We start from the raw sequence: 22,484 nt of genomic DNA on the forward strand, positions 1-22,484 counted from the left end.
GAGTTGACACTCAATGATATGAATTTTTCCAGTCATTGAAACCTTCTTTTTTGTCGAACTGACTCTCCCCGCCATTAAAAAGCAAACAAGGACCACAAAAAACACATCCAGTACTTTTTTAATAAATTCGCCACTTTCGCGGAACTTTTTCACCATTGTCCATTTAGCTGGATCGTCGTTGATTTCGCAACGCACCGCATGCGCGTCCGCACGAGATTGACTGACACGCGCGCAAAACAATAAGTTAGGATACTTTATATGAACGATGTACGAAATTAATTATACTTCGAAAATAGTGATTTAGGAAGATTATACATATAAGCAACATTAAGATACTTTGCATTTGAGTTATTTCTTGTTAATCTTGTTGTTACCCGTGATTTTTTTTGGCACGATTTGCCGCCCTTAATATCTGGCCGCCCTAGGCCCGGGCCTACTGGGCCTTAGGGCAAATCCGCCACTGCCTATGAAATATGTATATGTACATATGTACATATAGAGTATGTATAAATAATCGGCGTATCGAGCAGAGATTAGCCATGTTCATCACCGCACTGATCGATCAAAATAAAATTTTGGAAAACGTTTATTTGACAAGATTTATTCAAGAAATCTAGCATGAGTTATTGCTCAAATCAATACAACAATCTCTGCACAAATTGCTTAGATCCGACCACTGTAGCATATAAATTCAAACGAACCGATCAAAATCAAGAGAATGATCTGTTTCCTTATTATTTAACCTTAATTCGATTGGAATTTTTTATATAAAACAACGTGGGTAGAAAAACAAGCAAAACGTTTTTCGTTGGATAAGTTTTTAGATTTAGTTATACAGAACAGATATTTGCCATAAGAAATGCACCAGTGAAGGGTATTATAGCTTCGGTGCATTCGAAGTTAACATTTCTTCTTGTAGGTTTTTGGTTCGAGATGCCGTACTAAGTATGACGTTACTAACTAAATAAAGTATTTAATATTTTAATTGAGCTGGGTTAGGTGAGCTAGTTAACACCTTTGGTATCTCTAAGAAAATCATAGGAAGAATAATTCACTCATTCAGTTATATACATATATGTACATACATATATACTAGCCCACCACTCACTATATCACCAGATTAGACCCACAGAACCATTTCCTCTTTCCATGTAAATAAAATATATCTCTAAAATTTGGATGTTAAAATGGAAACGATGTGTTGGGATTATGTCAAAGAATATAAATAATATAATATAAAATTCTTACCCTGAAAACCGGCACTTCTTAGCGTTGCCAAGAGAATACTTGTACTTCAAAATTTGTCTTGTATGAAAGTACGTAACTTTATATTAAAATATTATATTTATATGTAGATTTTAAAAATATCAGATTTGTTATAATATTTTTCAAACTATTATGTCATTTACTTATACCCAATCAATTGCGATTAGTTCGAATGCATAGACCTGATCTCCTCCATTTTATAAAATCACATTACAAAGCTACCGAAAAACTGTATGTGCAAGACAAAATTTGATTGGCGGAGAAATAATAAACTTAGAGAAAACAGAGTAACCTTAAGCACCTACATACATACGCGAGTGCTAGTATCTGCTATGGATACGCATCAACGAATGGGAGATAGGAGCGAGCCAATGATAGGAGGCGAAGAGTGTCAGAAAAAAGCAAAGTTTCGTTGTTTTCACTGCCTACAAGCTCTTAATGTACGAGCATATGTAAGTATGTTATCTGCATATGTATTGGTTTGATATAACGTATGCTTTAATTCATTTATATGTGAATTAAGCAAACAGCTAAGATACAACAATGTTTCGAGGAGACCATCATGTGTCGTTGGATATTTACCTATGTATAGCAACGCCCCCAGAAGGTAGTGCTCTTTTTTAAAGCAAATTTCTCATGCTGAACTGCTGCCCTCACACCCGGTAAAAGCGTACTCGGGTGCAGATACAAGTCTACCAAAAAATATTGTTTACATTTTTTTATTAAATAAAGCGCGGAAAGACTATAATCCAAATAAAAATTAAAATGTCTACCACTTCCGGTAATTTGCTGATTCAGAACCAACAAGAGAGCTGATTATGACGTAAAAGTATTTGGCCTGGATGCTCTACATCGGTAAAGAACCGAAAAGAGTTTGTGCTGCTATTCATTATTCGTACATTTATGCATATATAGTACATACATATATTGAATTGGATAGGTAAGTATGTTAAAGCGGTCATAGTCATAGTCAACACTAAATTTTCATACATACACATGAAAATATATAGTTTTACATTACACAACAAGTGTTTTATATGTGTACGTACGAGTAGTTTGAATAATGGAACAAACGTACAGACGGACACGCTTAAGTAAGCACCACAGAAGCATATGTCAACATCGAGGTGAAGCTGAAAGCGGGTGGTATTGGAGAAGCCAAAGCACTCATTTTACGTGTAACCACCTGTGAGAAGCGACATTAGTGGAATGTGCCGTCAATTTGAAGTCAAAACAGAATCTCTACGCTCGGGTAAATTAACGTTGCAGGTGATCGCAAGCCAATAATGACTACCGTCCGATATGGCACGACCACGCACCATGACCGTAACCAACAAGATCGGTAGGTTTATAGCCGCTAACACGCTGACTAAATTGCTGCTACAATTAGCCATGTGATGGCAGAACACACCTCCAAAGCTGAAACAGCATTTTGTTTGTGGCACATGACAAAGATTTGTTGCAGAGTGGTAATTTTGGTAGCTATCGTGAGTATTGTTTCTTCTTAGTTGGTAAAGGCGGCATGAAAAACTTTATTTGGCCGAATGCAGGGGTCCGTATAACGGCCTATCTGCGGAAGTATGTTGTTGCACTTATGGTTGCGTACCGGAAGTGTTGCATATGCGCCAACAATAAAGCGGAACTACTCTTGAAAGACTTAGCTGCTTACTTTTTTATAGTTGGCTGTTGACTATATGTTGGAAACTGTAATTGCATTGCATTATTGTTTAGATGCTAGTGATGGATATATTAATGGGCCTCTGGTAAAAATCAAAAGGGATACTTTTATTAATGAAAATAATTCTACATACATATATGGCCGGATATTAATGTCCCAATAGTCCGCAGAAAGTTTCCACCGCTGTTTGGGCAGCCTAGCAGAACAATAACGGATGCAAAATTTATCGGTATATGTGGAATATTTCTTTCTAATTATGTATATATTATATATTCACCATTATTATTATTTTTATACCCTGAATAGGGTATATTAAGTTTGTCACGAAGTTTGTAACACCCAGAAGGAAGCGTCGGAGACCCTATAAAGTATATATATATATATGTATAAATGATCAGTATATTGAGCTGAGTCGATTTAGCCATGTTCGTCTGTCTGTCTGTCCACCCGTCTGTATATATACGAACTAGTCCCTCAGCTTTTAAGATATCGTTTCGGAATTTTGTAAACGTCATTTTCTCTTCAAGAAGCTGCTCATTTGTCGGAACGGCCGATATCGGACCGCTATAACATATAGCTGCCATACAAACTGAACGATCGGTATCAAGTTCTTGTATGGAAAACTTTCACATTTGACAATGTATCTTCACAAAAGTTGGCACACGTTATTTTCAAAGATAATTATGTAATATACGAAGAAATTGTTCAGATCGGCTTACTATAGCATATAGTTGCGATACAAACTGAACGATCGGAATCATTTTGAACTACAGCTTACACAGAGCCATCATCCTAAATTCTCAAGACACAATTAAAAAAAAACCAAATCTAAGTAGCTAAGTAAAGTAAGTAAAGAAATCAAAAAATGAAATTAAATTTTTGGCCAAAAACAATACGATGCAACAGCCTCCATATACATACGCCAGCCGCGACTCTTTGTGACTTCTTCCTATTTCCAAAAATAAAGAGAAAAGGGGCCGTCGCTTTACAAGAAATCACATCTACATCTAAAGGGTGATTCACTTTGAGGTTCCCCACTTTTTTAAAGAAATAAGGCAGGCACTTTAAATTTATTGAGGATTGTTTATTATTAATCGAAAGAACATTCTTTGGCATTTGGTTTTGAAGATTATTTCTTTCAAATGTTGGCCGCGACTACGTCTCAAATGGTCCATCCGATCGACCCAAAACGTGAAATTATCTGCGCACCGAAGTGTTTTCTCAATAAATTCATTGATTGATGCGAGGTATGGGAAGTTACGCCGTCTTGTTGAAACCAATTGTCGACGAGATCACGAGCTTCAAAGTCTGACATCAAATAGTCGGTTATAAAGGCACGATACGATCATCATTGACGGTCATGCGTAATTTTTTAAGAAATATTGTGTTTTCTGAATGAAATGGTCAGCTCTTGAAACTCTTGCTATGCTTTTCGTCCCAAATGCGACAATTTTGCTTGTTTACATACCCATTGAGCCTGAAAAGGGCCTTATCGCTGAACAAAATTTGGCTCGAAAACTTCGGATCTTCTTGGAACTTTTCAAGAGCCCATAGAGCGAAGCGATATCGCTTGGGAAGGTCGAACGGTTTCAGTTCTTGCATAAGCTGTATTGTGTACGCTCGACGTAAAATGCGCCAAATCGTTCCATACGTCAATCCGGCGAACGGCGCCGAATGGACTTTCCGGAGTCTTCGTGTACACTCTCAGCTAGAGCCGCTATATTTTATTCGTGTTCTATTCGGTCGAATATTATCTAATGATGAATGCTGGGTTTCAAGATGGGTGATGGCGTTGCGAATAGTACGCCAGTAGGCCGATTATGTTGACCATAAGTTGAGCAAAGCGCGTGAAGCACATTCTTTACAGAACGTGAATTTTCGTAAAAACGTAAACGTTGTTCAGGAGTAAGTCTTTTCATGAAGAAATGCCAAACAATACTGAACAAAAATAAAATTGACACGGTTAACGCGCGATCTGTCAAAAACAGACTATTGAAAAAAACTACCTCTACTTGGATCACTCGTTATATAGAAAATCGCTGAAAGAACTAAAAGTTATCCCAAAAATCAATTCAAAGAGCAGAAACAGCGAACAACGTAAACCCGCAGCCCGAATCAGCTGATCCCACCTTTCTTATGAGAGCGCAATGTAAATGATCAGCCAACATCGGTCCTACCGCCCGCTTTACCGTACAATACCGTAGAATTTCCCACGATTTGGATTTTTTCCGTAGAAGCGAGTCAGCTGATTGCTTTCTCACAACGCATGGTTTCCAATCTCGATATACTGTAGTAATTATAAATTGTCTTCAATATGTTTGAAATTTTCGTAAACTAACTCAAAATCAGAGTTGAATGCTATTATTTATAAATATATAAACTATTTTTAATAGTTTTATTTCAGTTTTGATATTTTATATTATGAAAAATTAGAATTGAAAAGTTAGATGTGTGCAAAATTATATATGCGTATTGAGTAATGGCAACATTGTTCAAATGAAAACAAAAGAAAATGGCTGATTTCTACGTTGCTACTACGGGCTCAACTTTGGACAAATTTTGCTCGCTACGGGCAGCAACTGTGGAAGGGAGGAACGGAATTCGCTGTTTCTGCTATAAGAAATTCTTCAACATTTGAAAGACGTTCTGGCATAAGTGCAATATTGATTGGAGACTATTTAGAGGCGGACAATATTAATGTCAACGGATGAATCAATATTTTTTCTAAAATACGAAAATTGCCGTTATTTTTTAACGACGCTTTCAGATAGTGAAAATTTCGGTTAATTTATTTCAAGAATTTTTGCTGTTGTAACCAGCTGATGAGTGTAAAAATCTTAGAATTCGATATGTACTATGTATGTCACTATTCTGGTATATGATTCTTTAAGCTTGCATATAGTGGTAGTAAAGAAACCATATTTCTGTCTACATTTATCTGAATAATTTACCAAATATGAAATCCAATAAAATCGTAGAAATATATTATATATACATTTTTTAAGACTTAACCTTATCTATCGATACTTTTATGTGATTAAAATAATATTAATAACTGTACATAAAAACTGCATTTTTAAGAATTGATTTGTAATTAGTAATTTTTTTTTGCCAATACGAAATTGAAAAACTGAGTCATTCAACGCGCAGAAGTTTGGCAATTAAAGCGAACATACAAATAAATGCGAATCTGTTGAACGATTCTAAAAGGGCATTGTTTTCAGTTTCTTTATGTTTAATTTTTGTACGAGCAATGCTGCCAAACACTTTAAACAGTGCTTCCCAAAATGTAAGCTCAGTAGCAGTCCGCAAAATTCTAATAAAGATATACTATATATATATGTACATATGTATGTATATATAAATATAATCCACTAGGGGTATTCTCTTGCTCTTGCAAGATTGCAGATCGCAAAAATACTATACCGAAATATACAAGAGCACGAGAGGACCCATTGCAGAATGTAGTGATGTATGAACGGCTGATTCGGTCAATTTATTGTTAATGACTTATGCATGGCTATTGTGAATTGACGCACCTTTTGCAAACATTTTTAACAAAAAAAAAAACGGTAACAAATCTTTATAATTTAAATAGAAATTATAAAATCTACTTAAAACTTATCTTCCTCAAATTTAACGACGTAATATGTCTTTATGTAAAATGACTGCTAAAACAGGGTTGCAATTATATTTTTACGTGACATTGCACGCAAATATGCATGGGTTTTGGTCTGACATATTTTACAGCCATCGCAAATAATTTTCTGCGTGTGTTTGTTGTTGTGCCGGTGCACCAAGAGGAAATATATGCAATTCTTGCCCCGTGCAAGGGTTTTGCACGAGCAAGAGAATACCCCTACTATCTAATAAATATTTATATATTATGGATATTATATAACATCCATTAATTTTACATATCCTGAAGGTAAATACAAGTATTTGCAAATTTCCGCTCTTTCGGTTAGCATGTAACCAACGTTATTGTAAGAAAGCTGGGATGTCTTAAAGGTGCAATGACAGTTACTTACTCCATACAGTAGAGGCCCGCTATCCGAACATGTTAAAAACTCAAAATTTCTATTATGTCCCTTGTAATCCGGACCGACATTCTCTATCCGTATTCTCTACTCCGGATCACATGTTTATTATTCACTACATTCGCTTTTATGCTTTATTGGTTTAAGTTTTTTTTTGGTTTTTTGGAACATGTGTATTATTTGTTATAATAAACAAACAGAAATTTATAAATATTTTTTCATAACACATAGTTCTGATATGTCTTTCGTAATCCGGATTTCCTTATATTCCGGATAGGGGCCGGTTTTAATTGATCCGGATTAGCGGGCCTCTACTGTAATTGCATTTATTCTCTTTATATATGTATACGCTAAATTGAAATAAGCTGATTTTCTTTCCATATTTCCTTGTTATAAATTTGGCAGATGAATCAATACATGTTTTAAGTACCTAATCCTTATTTGAGTACTTTTAATTTGTGAAAGCACTGTATAATCGAAGCTATAGAAACTAAGAAACTTAGCCTACCTTACTTTTTCCACTGATTTAAATGTTGATGAACGATCTACTGTTTCGTTAAGTAAATAAACACAAATTTGAATGTGTTCGTGAATCGGGCGCTGGTTGGTTCTTACCTAACCCATTGCTCATGCTGATTCGTCAATGGCTAAAGTAGTCGGAGCTTAAGTCCAATTTAGCTAAATAATTCCCGGCACTCATGCATGGAAAGTAGGTTTAATAGTATATCTGCGACTTGCGTTTTACTTTTGTGCTTTGGCTACTGTTTTCATGCTTTTGCAACTGATGTTACACTTATCGTACCAGCACAGCTATCTAACGGATACATGGTCGATCTCAATTTGAAATAAATTATACTTGATTGCCATGTGCTGCTGTTGACATCAAAGTTGTTAGTGTTTTTTGTTTTTCTAGTTGCCTCATATGCACATACCTACATATATACATACATATAAAAATATATGTGCAAATACATAAATATACACACATATGTACATATTTTCCAAATTGTCAGTTCCATATTCTACAAGTAATTTACCGACTCAATTTATGAATTTACTCGGAATAGCACGACCGCGTGTCCACAAGCGGCTATGTGGTACAAAGCTTACAGGTGGCTGCCCAACCCGCCCGTTATATTTGTGAAATCAAAGAATCGAACGAATGCCGCGACTACTCATCGTGTTTAGAACGAATAGAAATCTAAATGTTCACTCAGGCGTGCGACTTGGAGATCGTGAACGAGACAGTTTCAACGATCGCAGTTCTTGATTACTTTGTTGCGCATTTACGCCTCGGTCTCGCTTTATAAGTTCACAGCGGACTTAGATTATTTTTTTTGCGCTTATACACACATACATACATACGAGTGTCGAACATATTGTGTTAAAAAATGATTGCAATTTCACTGTGACTTTTAATTTTGTGTTGAAGGTATTCACTTAGTAATACTATATACATACATACATATATACTTAGTATATATACAATTTTATAAACTCATATACAGCTAAATATTTACATATGCAAGTAGTGAGGCGATAGATCCCATAGCTTAAACTCAGTTAAAGCATTAAATACTAAAGTTATTATTTGTATTAAATTTTCACCAATATAAGTATTTTTAAGGTAAAGTAGGGAAAAAAACATAAAATTTTATTTTGTTAACTTAATTCTTGAAAATAAGATAGAGAAAGGTTCACATATACATACATACATATTTGTACTCATGCTTTGTCTCTTACCAATGATCCGTTACGAATATAAAAGTATTAAAAGCTATGAATTTTAAATTCACTTTTAAGTATCAATCGTTTCAGAATAGCGTAGAAAATATTAAAATTACTACCTTAACAAATTAATAATGAACATGATTTGCCATAGATACTTTATATTTCTCACGTGAAAATCAAAAGTTCTATTTTGGATTACAAACCAATCGAAATAGTTATGAATTGTGTTACTTTTAACATATTCAAAATCAAATTCACTAAAATCAACCAATATTTTATTAATGCATCAATTGGGTTTCGTTATATTAATATTTTAAAAAGCCAATACATGGGTATACATACATACATACATACATAAATAAATCAGTTTAATGCCAAAAACTCAAAACAGGTAAAGCATTGTATAAAAGAAATTTGATAAAAACCCCTAAACATTTTCAAAAGGCTATAGAAATTTAAACCTCATTATACCAAATTTAATTGCTTACAAACTTTATATTTAAAATCACGAACAATATAGGTCCCAACATTGTTATTTTTTTTTAATTTTTCTAGAATATTTTGTGTGTGTAAAGTGTCAACATTTGTTGAATTAATAATAGCAGTATTGATGATTTTACATCAAAAGTCAATTAATTCATTACAATAATATAAAATAAAGTTTAAACAATTAGTATTTCGTCGAATGACTGTTGGTGAATAACACAGCTGCGCATCTCCTAGGTATGGAGTCCACCAAACGCTTGCATTTCTCGAGAGGAATGGCCTGCCATGCCTTCTTCACAGCACTCCATAATTGCTTCGTATTTGACGAATTCTCTTTGCCTGCAGCTTCTTTGACTTGAAGAATTTTTGTCTCATCGGACGACAATATGTTGCGCTATTTTTCGACCGCAAATTTAACACTGGCCTGCACATGTCGAGGTTTAAGTAATGTCATCTTTCTTGGGCTCCTGCCATAGAGTTTAGCTGCTATCAATTTTTTTATTGTTCAAGCAGTGACACTAAGGTTTAATTCATCTTTAACTTTTTTGAGGTATAAAATGGCTTTTTCGGGCCAAAGCCACAACTTTTCTCAACTGTGTCCGCGAAAGAACTTCTTTTCGTCCCCTTGTTTCGGGATTTTGTTTTAATGTTTTTGCATTCGCAATCATTTTAGCAGAACATCCTCGCAAATCTTCGATAAACTTGAAAGATTTTCCTTCTGCCAAAATTTTTTAATGAGATTTCGTTCTTCTCTAGAACAATGTTTGGCTCGGCCCATTTTTACAAAAGAAATATATTTTAAGATTTCATTATTCACTAATGACCTGTTGTTCGAATTAACTTTAATTAAAATTTTCGCATTTCAATCAAATTTCTTGAATCAATATGATTATTTCGTTTGCACTGCTATTTTAATCACAGCAAAAAACAAATGCGTAGCATAAAAAATAACGGGACTTCAGGAATGTGATGATTGTATCAAAAAACAATTTAAACCCAGAGTGTCAATATTTGGGTCCATGTTCTGGCATAAAAAAATTAAATGAGTAGAATTTTTTAAGTGTAAAAGTAACATTGTTAGAATTTTCACAAGCCACTGCTATTATTTCGAACACAGTTGCATATGCTGTTCTTTTATACATATATACATAAATAAAAAACATGTAAAAATATTATGTAGGATCTAAAAACTTCGTGGCAAACTTAATATTTCCTGCTCATCCTGATTTTAAGTATTGCCCTATTGGAGCTTAGAGTTTAGGTTAACGTACCTAACAAAGACAAGAAAAGCAGGGCTTTGTGCATTTAAAATTAAGTATACTAAAATAGATCAAGTTAAATATAACATTACCACTTTAACTTACATTAGGTAGTATGGAAATTTCGCTAAAATATCGTATACAAGTTGTACATATATGTACATATGTATGTATAATGTATGTACATACATACATATATATGTATATGAGTGTTAATTATACGTATGTAAATTTTATATGTTGAAACTTCTTAACAAAAACAACCAACTAAAATTTATTAAGGACTTGATTTGGAACTTCAGACAAAACGTTTTTTTTCAGTTCCTTTTTCAATATTCTGCAATGCTTAGCTAGAATTTCTGCTTCCGTTTTGCTGACATTTTTATTAATTTTAAGATACAAACAAAATAGTGTTGCTTTCGTACCCAAGGTTCGTCAGTTAGTGTCTATGTGTGTATAGTAGGGAAAAGTGAACTTGTCCTAGGAAAATTGTACTCCTCACACATGCGTAAGTTTGTTTAGGTATGTGCTTTAACGGATGTAAGGATAACTTGAAAAAACAACAAAAACAACTATGGCGCATTGCAATAGTTGGAAATTGTAAAGCAAATGAAATGCAGCGAGTTCAGAGTGTTGGAAAATGGCAACGGATGAGGTTGTTGTTGCCTTCCGACTGTAAGCACCTACAAAAGTCGCATCATTTAAGCGGAATGGTTGTGAGCAACGCTAAGAAGGAAAACATTACAAGCAGTTGCAATTATTTTCAGCTTAAATGACAAAACACAAGGAAATCCACGGCACAAGCATGTCTTTGCTCCAAGTACTCGCTGTTCTCCTCCTCCGATGCTCTTCAAGTGTACTATGTGTAAGTATATATGTATGTATGTACATATATACTTTTACCTTTCATTGTGTTCTGAACCTGGTGGAATATGCAGTTAGTATACTCATATATGTATATGTATGTATGTGTTGGGACACTCATAACATGTTTTCATTACAACCGTACTACTTTCGAACAATTTTTTCTTATTGCCTACTTATGTATGTTTGTAGTTGCATCTACGCTTACACTTTTCGCTGCATATGACCAATAACGTAAGCAATGCCGGCAAACTGCAGTGCAAAGTTACTTATCCGTATTAGCAGATGAGTAGATGCGTGTGTATGGGCATTAACCCTTATGTTTAACCAGCAATAAAAAAGCGAAGCTTTTTTTGATTACAGTTTTATTTTTGAATGCTCATAGGTATTTATTATTATAAAAATTCAGAATATCTACATATGTATATATGTACATAATATCAGTGTTCATTTTGAGACTTGCAAAATAATATCATGAAAAAATAAATAACGTTTCTGTGAAGATATAAATGGGTAATCTCGGAATGCAATATTCAAATTATTTGCAAAGATTAACTGTAATAAAAATATTTAAAATAATTAATTGCTATTTTTAAGAACAATCAAAATTGGTTAGTTTCATTATAAAAATATTATAAAAAATAAACAAAATTTTTATTTTTCGATGGTGCGAAACATTTAAAAAATTTGAATGTGATTATTTAGAGGGTTAGTGGTTTTGAAATTTTCAAAAAATTGTCTTCTTCTTTATGAAATAGTACAATATGTTTAAAATATTCTCTGAAAATTTCAAATCGACCCGCGGAAAATTCTATGAGAAAGACCCTTCGTCCGCCACGCGTTTATCTAAAAACTTCATTGAGCGAAGTATTTTTTATTACAACTAATTTTTTCGAGCCAATACTACATTACTAAATTTGGATCAAAAATTGTGTTTTCCTTATTTTTCCTTAGTTTAATTACGAGACTTGGCTATGTGCAGACGAAACATTTTTGGTTTTTTGATTTTAGATGAACCAATAAAGAGTTGTGCGGTCCACGGCAAAAACATTTCACGTCAAAGAAGACGAGGTGAGTTTTCGGAATTTTTAATTAAAAATTTCACGCAATCATTTTAAAATATCTATCTATAATACACTGAATTGTTTAAATTAAATGTATGTTTATGCATGTTAAAAAAATGTAACAAAAATAGTATTTTTTAACCTCTGAAGTCCGCCTAACCCCTTAATGGTTAATAATAATTTTAAACATAAAAATGTAAATACATACATACACATAGAACGTGTTGCGTGTGGCTGCTTAAAATGACTAACTCAAGAAAAAAAGTCTTTGCTTGCCGTTTTGCCGGCTTTCTTACATTATTGCTAGCATCCTTGAAGTTGTATGCGTTCGTTGCCAGCCCCTTAAGGTTGCAACCAAAGTGCCTACTTTTCTACTTTTCTACTTTTCATTATTATTACTTTTCTTTTTTTCATTGGCCTAAGTAAGTGGACCTTAGGCTACTTGTGGTAAATTTTAAATGAAAGCCGACTTGCTCACATGAACATATAAGTTTTCAGCTAATTTCTATATGTATATATGTATGTATGTTTGTATATGGAAATGTTTATATTAAAATGTACATATGTATGTAAATTCATTTGAATAGCTTCCATTGAAGTTGCTAGGATCAGGATAACTTATGCAATCGTAAAAATTTTATAAAGAAAAAAGCTATTCATATACTAGAGACCTGCACCAATAACCGCCGAGTGTGTTGAAAAGGACTAGAAAACTTGAATTTGAATTGCATATTTTCCATATTTCGAGTAAAATTTAAAATGAAAATCTTAGACTAATAGTTAATACTCCGCACGCGAGTGACTATACGATTTTAAAATATAATCTGTTAGAAAAATAGAGTCCCAATTGGAAATTTGCGATGTATTTTTTGTACTTCACTAAAGAACTTCTGTTTAATTTTTAATTATTATTACTGTTTTAAGTTTTTTTGATTTCTTTGACATATAATTTTAATTGATATTTCTTAAACGAAGTAATCTCAGGAAGGGAAACGTGGTTCGCTTTTGTGCTGTCAAAAGCGTTACTTTTAGTTAGTTTTAACGCACTTACCAAAATGTTAGCGGCTTTCTCATTGGATAACTTCTCGATATGGTGTAACCTGAAATTATTTACAAAAGTACGAGAGAATGTGTGATTAGATATTTATGTCGGTATATACGCATATAAAGTATTTTGGTTTTGTCAAATTGAATAGATTATGAGATAGTGATATCTGATGATAATTTCTTTACGTTGAAGAGTTTTGTTTACACTGTAGTAATTGTTCCCTAGAGTTTTGCAATTGAGTGTGATTTCTCAGTTGCCAGAGTTCTTGCTCATTGAAACCGAAAAAAACGCCCCTTTGGAGTAATCTACAGCTTTCTGCAGTAGATGGCAACGGAAACATGTGTTTACTGCCAGTTTCGAAATTCGTCAGACTTTACTGATAAGAAAATAACACAAGATGCATAACCATTGAAGATTTTTAATGAGTCAATTCGTAAAACGCCTACAATTTCAGTGATCATCTGGAAAATTAAAATTAAAACAATGGATCAATATAATAAAAATAAATTAAAAGTAAATTAAATTTGCTAAATAAAAAAAATACTAAACAAAAATGAAATAAATTGTACATAACTTACCGAAAAGAAAATGTGGGAAAACGGGTCTACAAAAGTTCAGTTTACTTTCCTTTGCCAGAGTCTTGAAATATATTTTTTGATATTGATATATTTTACAGAAATTCCGGTCTACTAATTTTTAGTTACATAATGAAAGTTTTTATTTACTAATTTTTTATTTATTACTACTAAAAAATAATTTAAAAAATATTAATTTTTGTACTGGTGAGAATACTTGGAAACTCTCAAAGAAATAACCAGTTAACTGAACCTTTTATAATAGTTGAGTTTTTGAAGAAATTTATAGCTTGTATTGAAATTTTGTTTTGGTTTGATGTTTCCTCGCAGTGAAATTGGCGAAATAATCCTTTTTGGCAATTTCGCTTCGATATTTTTCTATATGTTAAAGGTAAGCATGCATATTTTTTTTAAATTTAATTACTTCTTCATATCTTCACATACATATTGCATATGAATATTATTTTTTAAACAGTTTAGTAGAAGCTCTTGTTCAATAATATGTAGATATGTAATACTTAAACGAAAATATCGAAATTAATCGTTATATCTGAAAAATTAAATGGAATAAAAGGTTAACTTAGTTTTAATCATATTATAATTTTTAAGGTATGTATATTCCAATAAAAATAAAGATATAAAAAATAGTCGAGGTAAACGCTGGCGAACTGAAAACAACAGAAGAATGTGACTATAATTTAATAACAAAACACATTCACTGCAATAAAACCCGATTTTACTATATGCTAAATTTCTAAAAATATAATAAAATAAAGAATTGCTAAGGTTAATAAAATATGTTTTTATAATAGACTTAACCAAAATATCATTTATTGAAGACGATAAAGGGGGCAAAGAACACTGTACGACATTAGAGACTAAGCCATTGTCACAGGTAAATGTTTAGTATTTCAAAGAAATTGCAGAAATATTCCTCAGTGTAAACCATGTCAACTTAAATTATTGTCAACCGTTATATCTGGCTATATATCATAAATTGTCGCTTGGGAATGTATTTACGTACATGTACATACATATATTATTTTTATTCTTTTGTTCATTTAAATTTTTATTATATTGTATAGATCTTTATTTGTCAAAAGCATTTTGTTTATGTGATTTGCACCAATACTTTCTTTCGATATTTTACCCTTAGAGTTTTACAAAACGAAGAAGCGTGGTTCCGAGTTGCTGCCATCGAACGCTCAAGCGCCCTAGCACTCAACCGCCGCAGTAACTAGAGCGCGAGCAGCATTCTCGGCAGCGTTTGCTGTCATGCTTGAGCCACAACCGGGGCCACAATCTGGACGAAAGTCGTAGGCAAACTGGACAAACTAAATTAGCCAGGCTTGGCATTGGCGACCATTTAAATGCGCGTGTAGCTGACTTGATTGACGTCGTTGATGCGCCGCCATTTGATTAGTTCCGTTGGTAGTTGTTAAAGTTCTAGCGGCCACGCACACACATACACCTGCGCGCCCGTTTGGGTTATGTGCTGTGGTTCATACATTTGGTTGGGAATTTTTTTACAACAAACATACAGGTGTCTTGCTAGCTTCGCTGCTGTCGACGCACACTTCACACAACAACACAGTGGCAGCATACATATGCTGGCATTAATACGCGGTTCGGTTTGACTTTCTGCATTTCGCAGCACTGAATTGCTTTTCACTTCACTTTCATTACCGATTACAGCTACCGATTTTTTATATGCGTATGTTGTAGTTGTTGCTTTATTTATTGGCGCATTAATTTGGTATTCACAACAGAGCGATGCACACAGTAAAAGCACTGAAACACATCCAAAGTGTGGCAATGCAAACGATTGCCGCCAATTTTCGTTGTCGTAGGCAGTTTGCCGGACGAAGACGAGAGGAAGGTGGTTGGAAACGATAGCACAACACGGCGTTGCTTGTGGTGTTAATAGGGTGACGAGGAAACAACAATGAACGGAAATCAACTGCGCTTTGTGGGTAAACAAGGGAAACGTCGATCATCACTGCAATGCATGTATAGTAGCTACATATGCGCCAAAAAGTATGCAACATAAAATCATGCGCGCGTAAAAACCAAATACCGTAAAAAATATTTCAACCCTGGGGTATGCAATGAATTTTGTCCATCTGGTTTTCGAACATACAAATTATAGAAACGTTAGGTGAAATAATGACGAAGCGTCGGCAACGCGGCAACTACATTTTTAGATTTTCCAATGACCGTACTGCACCGGTTACGGCGTTATTACAGGGTGTGGTGGAGTCCAATTATATGAAGCTTTAAACGGCATTTCTGACGTTGAATTAGTTTGAATTACTTTCCATAATTAAAATTAAATATTTTAAATCTATGAACGCGTTTCTGTCACTGCTTTACTTTTCGTTAAAAGACATTTCTCTGCATTTATTGGAATTCAATTTACAGCTTTGGTGTTGTATAACTTCTTTTATTTTTTTACTTTTTATTAAATACTTACATTCGAAATGTTCACGCTCACCTATATTTAGAGAAATTGATTGTTGATTTTATGCATATTTCTGGAGTTTTCAGTAATATTTATTGCAATGATGTGTTGAGTTTTCTTAAACAAACAGAATTTCAAATAACTTGATATCTTAAATTAATTTATTCTCAATTTTAAATACACATTTCTCTAATAATTGACTCATATTTAGATTGTTCTTAACTCATAAATTCAACTAAAATTCAAAATGAAATAAAATAAATTTGCGTTTGTGATACGAAAATATAATTTAATTACATTTCAATTTACAATACTTGATTAAATGAAATAACTATTTCACTATTGTTAAAAAAAAATATCAAAAATTTTAAGTTGCTTAAAATTACAAAGATCGCATGTTCATATATTTGCAAAAGCACTAAAATTCAATTTAATTTTAAAGCAACTTTTTTTTTTTATTTATTACTATTTAAATTTTTTTAAATTTTTTTTTAATGTTTTTTGTTTAATATTTATTTTAATTTGAAATTATTAATTGTATGCTGAAACGCCAGGAATATGCTATAAAATCACATTTTATTAGTTTTCGTTGCATTATATCTGTTCAAATGAGACCATTTTTATTTTAATTTAATTGAGTTAGATTTACCAAACACCAAATATATATTTTTGTGACACCTCGAGCAACAATTTGTCATGGTTAAACTTAAGAACTGATTTAATCATTGCAACACTATTTTTCTGCGTTTTTGCGCGATTAGAATTCTCACTAAGTTTTCGAAATAATGTAGTAGCGAACTAAATTATGTAATTTTTTGGAAAAATTAATTTATTGTGAATTTATTTAGATAGATTTAGATTTATTGATTTCAATGAAATTTTATTTACTTTTTTTCCGATCAATTTTGTCTTCGAATTCGTTTCAAATATTTTACTCAACAAAAACTCGAGAACAAACACCCATTGAAGACGACGTACAAGTGCACGCTTAGCGTTCGTCTGCCCCAAGACGAATGTCTCACAAGAAGAACATGCCAAGTCCTTTTATATTATAATTTACACAAAATTATTTTATAACGAAACACCGCCGAAGGAGTCGCACTGCTATACTGAACTCTCAGACAATCAGACAGTCCGCCAGCCAGCCAGTTAGCAAGCGCTCAGCATCGTCGAAGAATATTACTGGTACACACATATTCACGTTTTTGCTTAGGTACATTTGGACTAACAGTGCCCACTCGCCCAAAAGATAAGTGGTGAGCGCTCAATATACCCGGCTGCTTAACCGGCCGACGAGATTGGATCGCCCCCACCAGCGCACTTCTCAAAACACTCACTCAGCATCTCCAAAGCGCTGAGGCAAGCGACTCATAACAAATTCCTCATTTTCTATAATATATAAAATATCCCTTGTTGCTGCATTTTCTCTGCAGCGTTACGAAGGAAAATGTGAAAATGAAAAGGAAGAAGAAGAAGAACAAGAACAAGGCTAAGTCCAAGCAGAAGCAAACGTGAAGCTGGTGCAGAAGAATAGCTGTAGGAAATGGCCAAGCAAATAAAGTTGAATAGATGAATACAAAAATAAATTAAGTATAATGTAATATAATGGAGAAGATCGTATATGGTTTGGTGGAGGGGCATTACGACCATCAAACCGACCGACCGAATGTCCGAGCGACACCCGACACCCGAATGAGTATATTAAAGTATATAGTTAGTAACCGACCAAGCAAATTTCCGTCCATTCGTCCTGTCTTCACTTTAACCCTACTTATTTCCTACATACATACGTGCATCAAGGCATACTTCGAGTTATCCCCTTTAGCCCATTTCATTTATACCAAATCAAATATGTGTGTGTTCAAGAAACGAAGTCTATAACACAGCGCTGCTATATAGTATATACATATAAATATATATATGTATATATATATATATATATATTAAAATTATGTATGAAGAAAGCTTCCGCTCGCTTGACGGCTTGGTGGTGCCTTTTATCTAAACTACCGACTTGCCTCAGTACTCAAAGCAGTGTATGTGTGTGTGAATGAGGTAAAAGAGTGGAGAGCGTATATTTTTTGTGGCATGGCAAGTTGCGGACTGCGAGTACTTGATGCATTAAAATTGGACGCAGAAGTTAAGACGCTGATATAAGAAAATAATCAGCCAACCAAGTGTCGCCGTGAGAGTTTATGACCGCCTCTAGGTGAGTGAAGGCGCGTTTTTCTATGTAGCCACTGGTGCTGAATCTACTCGGCAGATATAGGCCATGCATTTTATTGCTGACCACATAGCTAAAGAGCGTCTCTTCTAAATTTAGTAGAAATGTGTGTATTAGGAGCACTCTGAAATTAACTGATAAAGACCACTCTACGGGTTGGCTACAGACTTTGCTTGTGGAGCAGAGATTATACTATCATTAACGGTTTTTGTTTCTCAAAATAAAAGTAATAAGTATTTTTTTTCGATTTTGGGAGGTCAACTTTAATGCTGATTCGCAATCACTGCTTTGTTTACACTTGGAAATGTGAGCACGTTCGCGTTGTTCTTCTTATTATTAATGCCACATTTTGTCGATTTTATTAAACATTCAAACACTGTTTCACATATCTTAAAATATCTACATTTAAAGGTTTTAATTTTGTTTAATTATTTTTGTTGTCAGTTTCCCGGCTGAAGCCAGTCGAAGTTATGGTTTTATTAGTTTGTTTAATAATGTATTTTATAAACATTTAAAAATATCAGTATTCATTTAAATAATTTATGCTTGTATTTTGCGAATATAATTGTTAGATTTAAAATATTATTATTACGTTATTATTTTTGTTCAATGAAAGCTTTCGATTTGGCTACACACACCCAGCATGGGAGACTTGAAACGAACTAAATTACGGAATTTGTTGTGACAGTCTAAGACTCTGTGTCGCACAAAATCAAATGAATCCAAGTATCATTACGGCGAGTTGTGCCTCCAGAAAGTAGGCAGATAACTTGAGCGCCGGTGAATGGGGGCCGGGGCGAGCAAGAAGCAGCAGATCTACCGAACACAGAAAATGCAACGGGTAGAAGGAGTGCTGAGGACTTGAGAAATGAGGATAAGCATAAGCTGAAAGCATCGCACCGCACGCGCACGCACCCCCTACTTATCCAAAATTTCTGAAGTGTAATAAAAGCGGAGAAGCTGACGTCGTTATCCTACGAGTTAGTTACACTTTCTTCTAGTTCGACCGCATAGATGAGCACAAGCGCATGTGACAGAAGGAGTCAGCGACTTTCGTTGGAGCATAAGATACACAGTTATACCCACAAATACATACACGACAGTTATCTTTTATTATAATATATATTAAATATATTATTTAGACATGTATGCCACGCAGGAGAGACTTACCACCCTCATTTGGCAGAAGCTTCACACAAACGCCAACGCACATATAATAATATGGAAGCTACATATACTCACACGAGCCAAGAGACTCACGCACACATCAGCACGCTACACAGATTTACTTACACGCTTACACTTCAGTGAATTGAAGTAAATTTATGCATAGAAATTCTGGTTTAGGTTTTTGTTAGTGTGCGTCTCATTTCGTTGTTGACTCGTTCTATGAATGATAAAGAAGAAGATGCAAGGTGAGGTGTCAAGTCGACGAACGGACACGGGCGCACACGTAGACAAGGCACTACATATTCAACGAAATGCTACACACTCAAGTACCGTTCGCGCACATAGCCTAAGACAAACTAGAAGAAGCATGCACGTCGCCGTGGCGTATACGCAACCCCTGTGCTAAGCGACGATGGTGCTTGTGCTTCTGCGCGCTGCCAGAGAAACACACACACCCAGACGTTTTAGTTGAGAAGTATCTCATTTCTTCATACGTGTGTGTGCAAAGAAGAAGAACACTAAGGCAAACTCACTCAGAATGGTGTTGCGATTGAGACGGCGTCCAGAATCTAAGCAGCGTGCGCTCTCATGCTAAGCAAAGTGGTGGAAGCGCTGCCGCCGCATATTGCCTTCCGTTCAACCGAACTAAGTTGAGTTGAATAAAGTTAAGTTGCTTGCAGATAATTGAGAAGATGAGGGGTTGTTGGCGTACACAAACAGTGGAACGGGTTGTGGCACTGTATGTGTGTGTCAAATGCGGCCGTTAATGTATTCACACAGGTACGGACTGTCTGCGTAGATTGTGTGAGGTCGGCCCAAAAAGTTACTCAAAGCATTGCTTTTACGCTGGCGGGGAGCGAAGGTTTGGGCAAAAAATCGCCAAATTAGGCATAGATAAATGAAAGGAGTTGTCGTAGCGAGCATGAAGTTATTACTCTTTCTTACCCTGGTTGATGGTGTTTCTCTATCATCTCGTCGTTATCAACTTTTACAAATGCTTGCATTTTTGTCAAACACTCCTTTTTGACATCAACACAGCTAATATTGCACTAAACCTTCGTTATTTTTGTCTTACTGAGTCAACTGTTTTATTTATTAATTTTTAACTTTGTTCCGGTGTTGGACTTGAATTTTCAAAAATGTCTCAAATTTCTTTAGTATCTGAGCAGGTATTTGATTTTAACGCTTATCTTATGATTTTCGAAAACTGTCTATTTTTTTCTAACTTTGTATATAATAATTTACTTTTGTTTTATATTTATTTATTTAGTTTTTCAATGTACTTAGTTAACTTTAATTAGCCGGTTAATGTGTGTTAAAGAGGACAACAACAGAAAAACGAAATTGAAAAACGCGAAAAATTAAAAAAATTGTACGACAACGTTGATGTGAAGCTTTGTACTAAATCGAAAAAATCATTTAGCCCGGTTGTTTGGTGGCGCGTATAGTTCGCGACGACGCCATCGACGCCGCGCGCGAACCAAAAACAAAAAAACAGATATTTGAATTATATACACGGTCACAACGGACTCACATTGTTCGTGTGGATGTGCGTGTGCTTGCGGATATGTGAAACTGGTTGTATATCAAAAAGGTATGAAGCAGGGGCATGGTGGAGTGGGCTGTTGGCAGGCTGGCGGAAAACGGCGAAAAGCACGAAAAAGTGGCAGAAAATCGAACGAAAAAGTCGCGCATTCGCCGCGTGAGTGGAGTTGGCTTTCCATGCACAGCGATTGCGTTGCGTAAAAGCGAAGTATCGGGGGGCGTCAGGGTTAGCGGCAGCATTGTTTAGTGCGGCATGAAGAAGATACTAAGATTGATGCTGAGCCTGCTGGCATCACTACCATTTGCCACTCTTCACTCTCACAATCTAAACACATACTAGACGAGATAGAGGGGGTTGGCAATGCTCTAACGGTGTAGTATGCGCGCGCATCAGAGAGCGAGAACCCGAAATCAACTAAATAACATTTATTTGTACATATGTATGTGTATACCTATAAAAGAGTCGTGAGAGCATCAGTGTAGCCGTGTTACAACTCTCTCAAATAGTTATGTAGTATATATGCTGGTGTATTTCTCGTAACTTTTACATCCTTCGCCTAACACCTGTCACCACTCTCCGTACGGATTCCACTATAGAGAGCGTCAAACTAAGCGAGTACAAACGCATTTTCTACTCTGAGTGCTCGATTTACCGCACAGCGGTTGGTTTGAGCTAGATTCATCCCCAACGGGAGGTGAGGCAAACAGTCAACGTAGTTTTTAGTTCAGTTTGGCCTGCAGATGTGAATGAAGGAAGTTTTAGACCACAGCGAACATGTTTTGTCTCATTTTGTTATGTAGCAAATCAGTTTCTACTTCTTATTTCGTGGTGGCTTATCTCCAGGACGTTAACGGCAAGATTACCTACTCTGCTTTTCAAGATAAAGCAGATGAGAACTCTTTGCTTGTCGTCAAACCTTAACTCGAATATTGAATTGCTTAGATACATCCGCTTACTCTGAAGCCCACGGGGTAGCAACGGATGCCCCTTTTTATTTGCTTAGATATTTTAAGGAGAATAATTTCGTTTGCCGAGTAAATTAGCAGATTTTTTTCTAACTTTAGATTGACAC

The 22,484-nt window shown here is 34.7% G+C and overlaps 1 protein-coding gene across 5 annotated transcripts in view; it reads right to left on the minus strand.

Moving 5' to 3' along the window:
• Positions 1-22,484, minus strand: part of LOC126763310 (homeobox protein prospero) — a 120,726-nt gene that overhangs the window by 89,475 nt on the left and 8,767 nt on the right. For 4 of the 5 annotated variants that reach the window (XM_050480665.1, XM_050480702.1, XM_050480691.1 and 1 more), the window contains exon 2: positions 13,440-13,488. The gene's annotated coding sequence lies outside the window, so the exon portion shown is untranslated. Of the gene's footprint in view, positions 1-13,439; positions 13,489-20,811; positions 21,007-22,484 lie in introns of those variants that run through there. The other variant, XM_050480673.1, reaches the window with a different exon arrangement.

Source organism: Bactrocera neohumeralis, chromosome 2 (assembly GCF_024586455.1).
Source record: "Bactrocera neohumeralis isolate Rockhampton chromosome 2, APGP_CSIRO_Bneo_wtdbg2-racon-allhic-juicebox.fasta_v2, whole genome shotgun sequence".
In the NCBI taxonomy this organism is placed as follows: domain Eukaryota; kingdom Metazoa; phylum Arthropoda; class Insecta; order Diptera; family Tephritidae; genus Bactrocera; species Bactrocera neohumeralis.